The following is a 12,857-nucleotide window of genomic DNA, read 5'->3' as shown; positions in this document are numbered from 1 at the left end:
CCCCTTACCACACAGTCTGCCTTTTTCAGGCTAAATGATTGTAAAACATCAAACAGAAAAAAAAACTACACACTAAATATTTCCTAGTACTTAAGAAATCTAGCATTTTAAGTAATAAGTTTAGCTAAGATGTGTACACACACAGAACATAAAACTGTTCCACTGAAGTGGCAGTCGGATTTGAAGGAAGTCTGTTGCTCTAACTCATTAGAAGGCGCGGTTGCCTATTACCCTGGCTTGGCCTCAAGAAACAAACCTGGGCAACTCATTTTCCAGATCCCTCCATGCTGCAGGGAGCTGTTTTTTTTACTCCACCCTCTTACATAAAGAGGAGAAGAAAAAGAAACAAAGCATTCTGTACCACAGAACAAGACACTGGAGTAACTAAAACTTCCGCAAGCATCAACTGAAGTATGGCTCCTTCTTCCTTCTGAACTCTCGGAGAATTTCGAACAGTTAGCAGGGGGTGTAAGAAACAGGTCACTACTCTGTTTCTTGAGCTCTCCGTGTTCTATGTCGGCTCTCCTCACCTTGTTGTTTTCTGTCACCATGGTTTTCACATGGTGACCTGAGGGCGATTTCATCAAACAGTTCAGTCTTTCCATTTGCCAACTGAAACTGGGATTCTCAACAGAGCTCACACGACTACTGCAGATGGAGTGTGTGTATCTCGGTCTTTAATTATAGAAGGGAAGTCGGTGAACAGTTTGAATATCTCTTTCATATTTCAATATAACTTTATATTTAGGGAAGTTAAATGTAACCATGATTTCATTGTCTAAATTCTGGAAAGGAAAGCTATAAAATGTTCTTGAGGAATGAGATCCAATGTCAAAATTCACAGATATACTTGACTGAATCTTGGTCTTTGCATTCAAATTCAGTTTGGCTTGACTAATTCTCTCTAGTCAATGACTTGATGAGCCTGTTGACGGGATCTGCCTCTGTGCTCACATATTATGCTATAAAGTAGGAGCTTGTGAAACAGACTTCGCCTGTCTTCAGAAAGAGAATATGAGAGGCGTGGCTCTAAAGAGGAATGACGTGCCCCTCCCGCAGCCCAGGTAAACGTGCTGCTGGAGTGACCAGCTTCATAAAGTCTTTGGCAGAAATACAAGAAAAGACTATGATTTAAATGCCAAGAAAGGGGAAAAGAGTTTTCTGGGCATAAGGTATTTAAAAGCAGCCCAAATGGAATTGATGCAGGATAATTTGAGGATACTGGATATACCAGTGGGCTTACCAAAGGCAAACTCTTGAGATAGGGTCCAAAGAGGTTTAACAACCCAAATCACATCTGCTAAGCTAGCAACTTTGTAGCCTGTGTCTACCCTTGGGAAGCAGTGATTGTGTAAGGAGACCATAAAGCTAATTGTTCATCTAATTCTAATTCTGTCACAGAGCTTTGTTCTTTGGTGGCGGGTAAATGCTTTAAAATAGTCTATAATGTAAATATAAAATCCACTGTGAACCTCCACAGCCATTCAAACTGTGTAGAAGTCCATTGAGGTATGTATAGACTTTGAATTATGGAGCCTGGTTCATTTTGGTGTGTGATTTTTTTATTTGTGATATATATATATATATATATATATATATATATATATATATGTGTGTGTGTGTGTGTGTGTATGTATGTATGTATATATATATGTATGCTTATATACAACTTTATATATGTTTATAAAGTTACAAATAGGGATATGACTAAAATCTGACAGAGAGAGGGAAGCTGCTACTCTACCCACGATCTCAGCAGATTTCTTCCAAACTGGAGGAAGGAAGGAGGGCATTGAAGGTTAGTTTTAATTATTTTGCCACTTCAGGCCACACTTTATTACATCTTCCTAACTTAACTTAGAAGGAAAGACAAGGTAGGAGGAAGGATCCAGAGTCTACAGAAATAAAGGGGAAGTTATTAATTTTCAATAAAACTGGAAATGTCTGAGATCCATCCCTTTTGGGGTGAAGAATTCTCTTGGTTTTGGAGGGCAGCTCCCTGACTCAGGATATGCTGACATGCTCTCTGTGTGGACAGATGGGATTGTTGCAGCACATTTATGATTCTCATCCATTTCTCCCATTGAAATATCTTGTCTTTATCCACATGGGTGTAAGAACAGCCTGGGGGCTCCTAACCCAGGTCTGTTGAGGTGGCTCATACATACCAATTTTGATTCTCTCTGGCCTGCTTCTGCTTTCTGTGTTGCCAGATGGTTTTGCCTTTAGGTGGCACAGGACCTCTCCTTCCTGTCTGTGGCATGTCAGCACTCAGTCAGCAAACCAGCATCTCTCCTGTGTATAGCCTTCTCTTCTTTCCTGTCTTCTTCTAAGAACATAGCCAGAACTAATCAGGTGCCCGCTTCAGGAATCTTCTTTTCCTTATTCTGTAAGCTCCAGGAAGAGTGCTTTTTAGGCCTACTTTGTTGTGGCTTTCCAAAGCTTCCCAGAGAAGAGAGCCAGTTCCCAGGGTTCCTGCAGGCCAGAAGTCACTGGCTTCATGGAAGCTGGCACTTTGTTTTGAGACCCTGCAGGAATCTGTTATTGTTGGGTACTCCAGAGGCTAATCACTCAGAGGGAGTTTGATCCAGTCATGTCTGGAGAGAAACCTGCAGAGCCTTTGTCTGCTGGCTGCCTGCTCACCACCACTGCTCTTGCTGCCCTGGGCTCCCAACATTCCCCAGACACCCACTCGAGGGTAGAGAAAAACATTCTCATCACAAACTCAGGGAGGCAGAAGAGGCAGAGGAATGGCAGTTGTAAAGTAGGTTATCCTTATTAGATTGACTTAAAACACAGCATCATTATAGGTTGACTTCAGGGTTTGTTTTTGTGTTTTGTTTTTGATAACTCTGTATTCTTGAATATCTTGTGTGTAAGTTTTAGAAGATTCATTTGTCCAGCATAAAATATGATATTCATTTATAAAAATAAGTAAAATACATAGGTTTGGGTTAATGGAATGGTATAGAGTAAGCAGAGATGTCAATGTTTTAATGAAAATTCTTTTTCTCCCTCAGGATGAATAAAAAAATTCTTTAAAACTTGGTCCCTTTCAAAATATAGAAAATAGGTAGAACTGTATAAATGAAAATATCGATTTGGGTTTAAGATCTTATAATATAAGTGTTTTTATGCTGTGCATTGACTATTTGCCCATGAATCATTGTTATCTGGAGATAGAATTTTATTTGAAGTTACTTATTTTCACAAAGCTGCAATATTTCAGGTTATCTGCTGCTTCAGCCAGGTCTGACCTAGGAAAAGCAGGTGATTCTGTATCTCAGCAGGAAGCCTTGTACTTTTCAGTAAAACAACAGCAAAACATTCATTAAATGTGAGATTGCCCACTTGAATTGTTTCTATAGTATCATAAATGGGTAAATTGTGACCACTATTCCTAATCATATACATAGAAGCAACGAACATGAAATATTTCACTTCTGTCAATATTGAATGGGTGCCAACTCTATATCAGGCATTATTCTAGTTTCTTGGGCATATGAATGAGAAAGGAAATTTGCTCATCCTCAGGGAAGTTATATAATTGCAGCACTGACATGGGACATAATAACCAATGTGATATGTAAAAACCATATGGTATGGTAGACTATGGTGAGTGCAGTTGGAAATAGAAAACAAAAAGTTGGATTACAAAATTTCAGTCCCAAGGTAGAGATTGTGGTGCATTGCTATGTGAAACAGGGTGGACAGGGTATGTTTCCTTGAAAAGATTAGATATGGTTAGAGGACTGAAGAAAGTGAGGAAGTTTGCCACATAGAGATCTGGGAGAACACTCCCGAACTAATAGAAGAGATGGCTTGAGAGGAAGCCCCAAGTGGCAATGTGATAAGCATGGTTAAAGCAGATCATAGTCTTCTGTGTAGCTGGAGAGTTCGTGAAGATCAGAGATCTGGGGACAAATGCCCTGAAGGCCCTGAGGTCACTTCAAATTCTAGCTTTTATTGTAGGGAAATAGTGAACCTTACCAGGGATTTTTATCACAAGTATAAAGAAGGATGTAGGTCTGGGGAGATAGCTCAGACCATAAGAGACCAGGCACAGAGACACCCATGCCTATGAGGCCAGTTTTGGGGGAGGTGAAGACAAGCAGATTCCCAGAACTTGGTTGAGGGAGACCAGCTCCCTCTTATTCCCCCAGGGTACTCCTGAGCAGGAAGAAATGAGGAATATATATAGAGAAATATAGAGGAGAGACACAGTTAGAAGCATAGGATAGCCTTGGGAGGGCCTGGGTCCAAACCCACCAGCCCCTTCTGTCTCTACTATAGTGCTTTTAAAGGAATGCCAAAGGGTGAAGCAAAAGACCTCTCCCCAGCACACCTAAGTGCAGACCATCTCAAACACCTGGTGACCATGCACATGGTCCAGCCATTCTCTAAGGCAGCCCTGCTGTGTAATGCTAACTCAGATCTAACTAGGAAACTTTTGTGGGCTCCCACACTTGGTGGCCAAATGACAAGCTCATGGGCTAGTGGGAGGAGTCTTGGAGGCAAAACATAAGGTGGAGATCAATTGAGGAAAACAATAGACCTTGACCTCTAGCCTTTACACGCACGTACATACTTATGTATACATACCTCCACATATATAAATGTGCAAACACCAAAATGCATGTATACATAACACATACCTGCATGCACACAAAAGGATGTGCCAGTTATTAATCTGTTACGTCTACCTCAAACTTACCCTTCACTTTGTGGCACTATCACTTGTGTCTTGTTCACAAGTTGTCCCTTGTTGGGCTCTGTCAGCAAAACAGAACGGAAACGGTGAAGGGAAGATGGTTCTTGCTCTTTCCTGTTTGTTCCTCTGGGCTTCCTGTCCTTTTGCAGTGCTTCCTTCAACCCAGTAGTTCATTTTCTTTAGAAACTTATGGAGTTTCAGTACTCCAGAGTGAATCTCAACTCATCTCCAAGTAACATCAGTCCTTGCCCTCTGTGCCTCTCCTTAGATGGCTGAGCTAATGCCCTCTACAATCTCTAGCCTTCTCTATTCTGTAGCCATGGCAGATGTTTCTTGCAATTTCTATCCTCCCCCCATACCCTTTTCAGATTCAGGTTCCCAGTTCCTCGTTTCAGTCCAGATAACAATTTTTTATATTAAACTGTCTGTTACAATAGCTAGCAAGAGATACCCATTCTTTCCATGGGTCCTGACTGATAAAAGGGAATGAGTAGCTGACTGAGAACAGGCTGTTGTGGAGCTGGAGTAGAAAACAGGGAGCTTAGATGGCTCATGTGGTCCAAACCAGAATGTTCAGAAGAGGGGCGGGGCAATGAGGGTGGTGGGAACGGGCCACATGATTCATGGAGCATGAAGAGAGAAGCAGACTGGTGTTATGGAAGTTTGAGTGTGGGTGGTAAGAAAGAGGGCTGAGCATGATTTCAAGAGATTCTGAGCCTGAAAAAGAGAACAACAATCAACCAAGAAGGGGGGAAGCTGTAAGGCAAGTTTATTTGGAGGAAATAATAAATTAAGATTTAAATGTCTTTGTAGATGTCAAATGATCGTGAGATACAACCACAGGTTAATTTGCATCATTTTCTGGATGATTCTGGAATATGCTCACATTGTGCCATACTAGAGGCATCAGTAGAATAATCTATGCTTTTCAGGTTGCATTATTTTCAATAATTTAAATCACTTGTTTAGGAACATGGATGTTGGAATGAGACAGCACCAGTTTTGATTCCTGGCTCCTTGTTTGATTGTTACATCTAACTTGGTATGTCACTCTTCTACCTCTAAATTTCATCAACATTTCACAGCAATGGAAAAGGGGAAGTTAAACAATATATTGTTATGAAAGAGTAATAACCTTCATTAAAAGGAAGTCATACAAACGTTTGTTATTGGTGATCAAGCTGAATTTTTTTTACTGTCTTTTGAACACACTCATCATTTCTCAGATTGTGAATTCACACCTCTTGCTTCTATATATTTTTTAAAGTTTTTATTTATGTGTATGTGTCTGTGTGATTGCCACATATATGCAGGTGCCAGAGGAGGTCAGAAGAGGGCACTAGATCACCTGAGGCTGCAGTTACAGGTGCTTGCTTGAGAGCTGAAATATGTCCACTGAAAGAACAAGGGTTCTTAACCACTCACACACGATGACTTTATGTTTTTATATTTGAGATAGGTTTCACCATGTGCCCCAGTGGCCCAGAACTCACCTGCAGACCTGGCTAGCCTCAAACTCATAATGGTCCTCCGGTGCCTGGCACTTAAATGCTGGGATTAAAGACGTGCTAAAATGCACATCTCTGATATTTCCCCCTTTTTATTGAAAATAGATTCTTTCCTCATACAATATATCCTGATTATAATTTCCTCACCCCTCCATGCCTCCCAGTTCCTGCCCACCTGCCGTTTCATCCAGATCCACTGTTTTTCTGTCTCTTATAAGAAAAATAAGGCAACAACAAATATAAGATGAAACAAAATACACTAAGAGAAAACGAAAATCATCGCATTTCAGTTAAACAAGGCAAACTAAAAGATGAAAAAGAGACCAAGAAAAGGCACAAGAATCAGAGTTCCATTCATTTACACACTCAGGAGTCCCAAATAACACTAATCTGGAATGCTGCCGCAGTCTCTGTGAGCTCATATGAGCTTTGCCCAGTTGATTTAAAGACCCTTGTTCTCCATCCCCTCTGGCTCTTACACTCTTCCCCCCTCCTCTTCTGTGGGGTTCCCTGAACTCTGAGGGGAGGGATTTGATAGGGACTTCCCATTTAGAACAGAGTGTTCCAAGGTCTCTCTAGAAAGAATAGTAGCCTTTGAGAGAAAAACATCTTCCTCCATTTCCTTATGAATAATGAAATAATAATCTTTTTTGTACCTTTCTAAATTAGTTGATGTTGTTTTGCTATAGTGAACTACCTGATGCTGAGTATTTTATAAAGAAAGGGTTTGCTGTTGTTGTTTGTTTTGTTTTAAGCTCACAATTTTAAGGGCTTACGGCCCAAACTGAGTGGTCCTATCTGTTTGACTCTGGTGAGGGTGCCTTAGCTGGATCACAAGATGGTGAGAATAGAGAGCAAACAGGTGTGGAAGAGGGTAAGCTAGTGTGCTATGACTTCGCTTTATAAAAACTTAGTCTCATGAGAACTAGTTAGTGTCTGCAGAGACCTTCACTGATCACTTCTGAGGACAACATCTCCAGCTAAAAGATTCTACCATGCCTCAACATTACTACATTAGGGATCAGGCTTCCAGCACATGGACCTTCCTTCAGGAGCACACTCAAACCCTACTCCAAACTTAGCAGTTATTTTGTGGATTGCATACAAATCAACTAACATGGAGCCTTCAAAACAACGGGTACTAGATTTATCTGTGAGTTTCTCCCTAGCTCCTATTTATGCTATTTCTCTATAGTCAATAACATTTGCCTTCTCTATAAAGTTAATAGAATTTCCAGTCTATTCTAATGGGGATCAATCCACAAGGTACTACTACAGAAGAACAAAGTCTGGTCCAATGGGTAGCACTTAGTTACACATCATACTTGGTCTTTAGTTGCAGACATTTCTACACTCAAAGACCCTTCTCTTTCTTAACCAGTATGTTCCATCCTGGACTGGCTATACCAAACTCTTTGCATCAACTAACATGTCTCAGAGAATGACTATTTGCCTATGTAACGCTTTGTCACCCAATGTTAAGTCAGTGGAAGAAGCTTCCTAAGTATCTTGACTAGATCTAACCAAATATCTTCTCTTTACCAGGGTGTAGATATTGATAAATAAAACATGAAGTATTCTCTCCTGCTGGAGTCCCCATTAGAGTCTCAGGAAAGAGGTGAGTCACTTCTGTGTGATGTTTCAGAGGAAGCCCAGCATTTTGATGGACATGTGCTGTACCTCAGACCTAGTAATGAGTGGAAGGGGCTTAGCCTTTGTGAACTTGTTCTCCATGTGGCCATGCTAACACTACTCTCTGAAGAGGAACATGCAAATGAGAACATAACTCATTACAGATATCTGGTATTAATTTTAATACCAGAAAATTTACAGTTTTCACTGAAAAAAAAATCAAGTTAGTGCTGAGCTCCATGTTCCAGCTAAAATGTAAACTAGGCATAGAGAAAACATAATAGTACTGGTCATAGAAGAGCCGGTATGAAACAAGATGAGGGAAAAGTAATTTGAATCTCAGGGGACATGCTGCTTGTATTTAGTACTTTGATTTGTTTGTTTGTTTGTTTACAAGGGAATGGCAAGCCTGGCCAGAAATGAAGGCAGCATAGGCAAAGGAAGCTGTGAGCAAGAAAGCCTGTCCTTCTCGTGCCTGCACACCTTGTTTCATCTTCTGTGGGATGGCGTGTTGTCTGTGTTTATACCATTTCAACTAATTGCTTTCACGATCTCAACAGAAACCTTTGCTTTCCACACAAGTCTCTTCTCCCTAGTAGTGCACCGGTCACCAGCATTGTGACATGATGCAGCTTTGGAGGTACTTTCAAGTTGGTTGAGTTCATGTTTTCTTTGAACTGTTTGTCTCCACAACTACCATTACAGGGCCAATTGATGTGTGATTCTAGAGGCTGTCAAAAAATACAAAAGACCAAACACTTAATATTTGATTCCCTCCAAAGTATACTGTAATCTTATTTATTTATTTGTTTGTTTGTTTATAAAAAGAGATAATCAGAAGCTTGCTTGAGGTATTCTGTAGTGCAAATGATCAATGAGACCAACTCAAATCTCCCCTGGCCAAGGAGTGTGGCTTGTCATTTATGTGGTTAGGAAGAGGGCCATGTCCCACCACTACAAAGTGACTTCTCACACTTTGAAAATAAGCAATTTGGCAATAGGGAAATTCAGACTTACATTTCTGTTAGTCACCAGTGTATCCTCTCAGTGTATATTGACAATTTCTGTACAAAAATTGGTGAATTTCAAAGTGTTTCACCAACAAAATATAAGAAGTTACTGAAATCATAAATACAAGTATTTTCAGCTAAGTCAGTAACATCTTTTAAGAAAGTATAGATAGGTTATTCAAGTGCAAAGACAGAAAATAAAGTCAAGTAAGGTAAATATCAAAACAGAACTCAAAGTAAAGGATGTTTCTGAACAACTAAATTGGTTACTGAGAGATTTCATTTTGACTTAACATACTACATGCTACAGATGTTACAGGCTAAGTGCCTAAGTGAAAGCAAGCGATGCTGGCAATACAAGCATAGAACAGCCAGCCCCAACCAAGGATAAGACCAAAAAAAAACAAGGTACCATTTTTAGCAGATGTTGTATCTTTCACTGGTTCACAACTGAGCAATGCCATGGACCAAACACTTCAGGACTCATTTAGGGCTAAAACCAAGAAGAATGGGGCTTAGTTCCTGCCACCAGGGAACTTCTGCCTTGTTGGTAGTTTTTGTATCAGAACCATTGTAAAGAGGTTTTAAAAGTGACAGATTCCAATGGAACTGTAGGTTAGCAATAGGAAAGCGTTATCTGTCTGATTTAATAGTTTGTGCAGCTGGACCACCAGCTTAAGCATCTCAGAGTCTAAGAATAAATATCCCTGTCATTATGATCCTCTAAGTTCAACAAGAACTTTGACTACACATTCTCTGGTATCTGAAGGCCTGAGTGGAATTTCCCACAAGCAGTACATTTGCATGCTGGATGGACCAATATATTGACTTCAGCCATTTGTAATTCATTTTTTACAAGTGATAGAAAGGACTGGTGGATGAAAATGTAAAGAAACTTTTAAAACCAATTTCTTTAAAAAAATCCCAGCTTCACTTCTTTCATTGACTTTAAATGCTTGAGCTATGACCTTTATATTGTACTTATTTGGAACGATCAGTTAAATTGACAAATAGTAGAAATACTAAATTTAATAGATTGTACTTAATATTTTGCTCTTAAGCTAATGTTCTTCTAAATTAGTTAGGTTTAAATGATAATGCCTTCCTTTACAAAGGCCACAAATTCAAAAGCTCCCTGTGCTTGGATTATGAGCATTTAAAGGAAGTGCGGCCAGAGGAAGGAGCCGTGTGTTTGAGAGAGTAATATCGTAATGCATTGTTATTGCTTTATTGATTGGAATTGATTTTTTGCCTGTTCATTTTCATAGGTACTCCTATTGTGACAGCCATTGTGGAAACTGCAAAATATCTCCATCTGAGAGCTCTTTGTATCATTCTCTACACATTTTAATAGAAGTCTTAAATCTAACCACATTAAGATGTTTTAGAGCAAACATGAATGGTTTTGGAGAGCGAGTAATAATTCCTTCACCTTGTGTGAATTTATTGAACTTAAATAACTATTCTTTCTCTCCCCCTCTCTCTATTGCTCTCTTTCACACACACACACACACACACACACACACACACACACACACACACACACACACACAATCTGTGGGGATATCTAATCTGTACTTTATATGATTTATATATCCTGCTATGGTTAGTTTAACAAATTTGACATTTTTAAGATCACAGTAATGACACTGGACATGAAAACCTCAGTGGCCATCACAGAGGCCAGAGGGCATCTGATGCACAGAGGATCATTTCCAGGCATTATCCTCAGGTGAAAATGAACTAACAAGAAAAGGAAAGAAGCCCTGTTTAGTTTACTGGCAGGGTTAACAATGGTATTTCCATGGTCATTGTTCTTCTTGCTGTCTGAAAAACACCAGGGCTTTATCCTTCTGTTGGCGCTGTGTTGGGTTTGCAGGGGGGTCATTGTTCTCTACCATGTCCTGTTTTCCCTTAGATGGTCTCTCAGGTTCAGCAGGAGTGACTGAGGGTCAGCATTGTTGTCTTTTATAGTTCAGAAAAATTGTGTCGTTCAGGAAAACTAGAACCTAACTCTAACATGCCTACAGCCTTGAAAACAAACTGTTTTCCACCTACACTGGCTACTGTGAATGAAAACTCAGAGCCTTGGGTTTTTTTCCTGGAGGACAGCAGTTCTCAAATCTGTGGGAGGTAGAATTATTTGTGGTCAGTTTTCTTCTAGGCATTTGAATTCAATCCTCACCCCTCCTTTTTCCTAAATATTTAATAAAATACTTGAGTAAAGGTGCATGGGGATAGCCACTCATGTGCAGAAACTGCTGCTAATGAGGTGGACCTTAGAAATGGTGTGTGAGCACAGGATGGTCCCTTCACTCACAGTTACATACCTGTCTTCTTCTATTGCTCCACAAAATCGCATTAGCCATTACAGCACAAGTCGTGATGTAGTAGTGTACATTTTTAACTGCACCGAAAACTGTAAACAGCATAGAATTGTTCTCTTTGCTTGGGCCTGAGAACCTACCGCTGAAAGATCTTTTCATCAGCAGGCATCCCATAGTGCTATCACGCTGTGCTCCAGGTCTGTGACTTCCTTGCTCTCCTAGTTGGCTTTCGGTCGCTGTGATAAAACACTGATCACAGCGACCGAAAGCCAACTAGGAGAGCAAGGAAGTCACAGACCTGGAGCACAGCGTGTCGCTGTGATAAAACACTGATCAGGGCTGGAGAGATGGCTCAGCAGTTAAGAGCACCAACTGCTCTTCCAGAGGTCCTGAGTTCAATTCCCAGCAACCACATGGTGGCTCACAACCATCTGTAATGAGATCTGGTGCCCTCTTCTGGCCTGCAGGCATACATGCAGACAGAATACTGTATACATAATAAATAAATAAATCTTTAAAAAAAAAAAAAAAAAAAAAAAAAAAAAAAAAAAAAAAAAAAAAAACACTGATCAAAGCCAACTCCGGGAAGGGAAGGGTTTATTTCATCGTCCACTTCCTAGGTCACAGGCCATCACTGAGGGATGCCAGGGCATGAACTCAAGGCAAGAAACTGGCGTAAGAAATTGAGGCAGAGGCCATAAAAGAACACTGCTTACTGGCTGACTCTTCATGACTTGCTCAGCCTGCTTTCTTATACAACCCACCTGTCCAGCCATGGCACTGCCTACAGTGATCTAGGACCTCCCACACCAATGATTAATCAAGAAAATGCTCCACAAGCTTGTCTACAGTCCATTCTGGTTGAGGGGTATTTTCTGAATTGAGCTTTTTTTTCCCCAATATGATTCTAGCCTGTGTCCAGTTGACAAATTCTAAGCAGTAAGCCTGCCTTCCTTGAAGAACCCCACCACAGCACATGGTAGAGTCCAATAGTACATTTCTGAAATCCGATATAAACACTCAGTGCATACCATGACTCTCCAAGGTCCTGCAGCAAAGTCTAAAGTGGATAGTGACTTCCAAATTCAGACCCATAGAGACTCTTCCCATCAGTCAACAGTCTAGATACATCTTTTATGTGTTTAAATTTCTAGTAGATACCTTTCGGTCTTAACTCACATTTTTTTTTCTAAAGACCAGTACTAAGTTTCAGACATTTCAATCTAAGTTCTTAAAGAGAAATACACCTTTCTGTAGCAGGAATCTTAAAAGTTCTTATTAATAAGATCAAACCTGGACCAGGTATTGGGGTGAACTCTGGAAGATCAGAGAGACAGAACAAGTCACAGCTAACCTCACCTGGCCAACTTCTCAGCTGGTCGTATTTCCTCAGACTGGAAGCTTCTGTTTCCTCATCCCAATGGCTCTTAGCTGAACTGCTGCTTGAAAGCCTGAAGTTTAACCAGCTGAAAGCTTAATCAGGCCAAATGCTTCTTGTTTCTGGTCTTCATGCCTTATATATCTTTCCTTTCTACCATCGCTCCCTGGGATTAAAGGCTCGCTTTCTGGGATTAAAGGCGTGTGTCAACATGCCTGGCTGTTTCCAATGTGGCCTTGAATTTACAGAGATCCAGAGGGATTTCTACCTCTGAAATGCTAGGATTAAAGG

Source organism: Peromyscus californicus, unplaced genomic scaffold (assembly GCF_007827085.1).
Source record: "Peromyscus californicus insignis strain IS unplaced genomic scaffold, ASM782708v3 Scaffold_5__1_contigs__length_169319896, whole genome shotgun sequence".
Taxonomy (NCBI): domain Eukaryota; kingdom Metazoa; phylum Chordata; class Mammalia; order Rodentia; family Cricetidae; genus Peromyscus; species Peromyscus californicus.
This window is presented reverse-complemented; position numbering follows the sequence as displayed.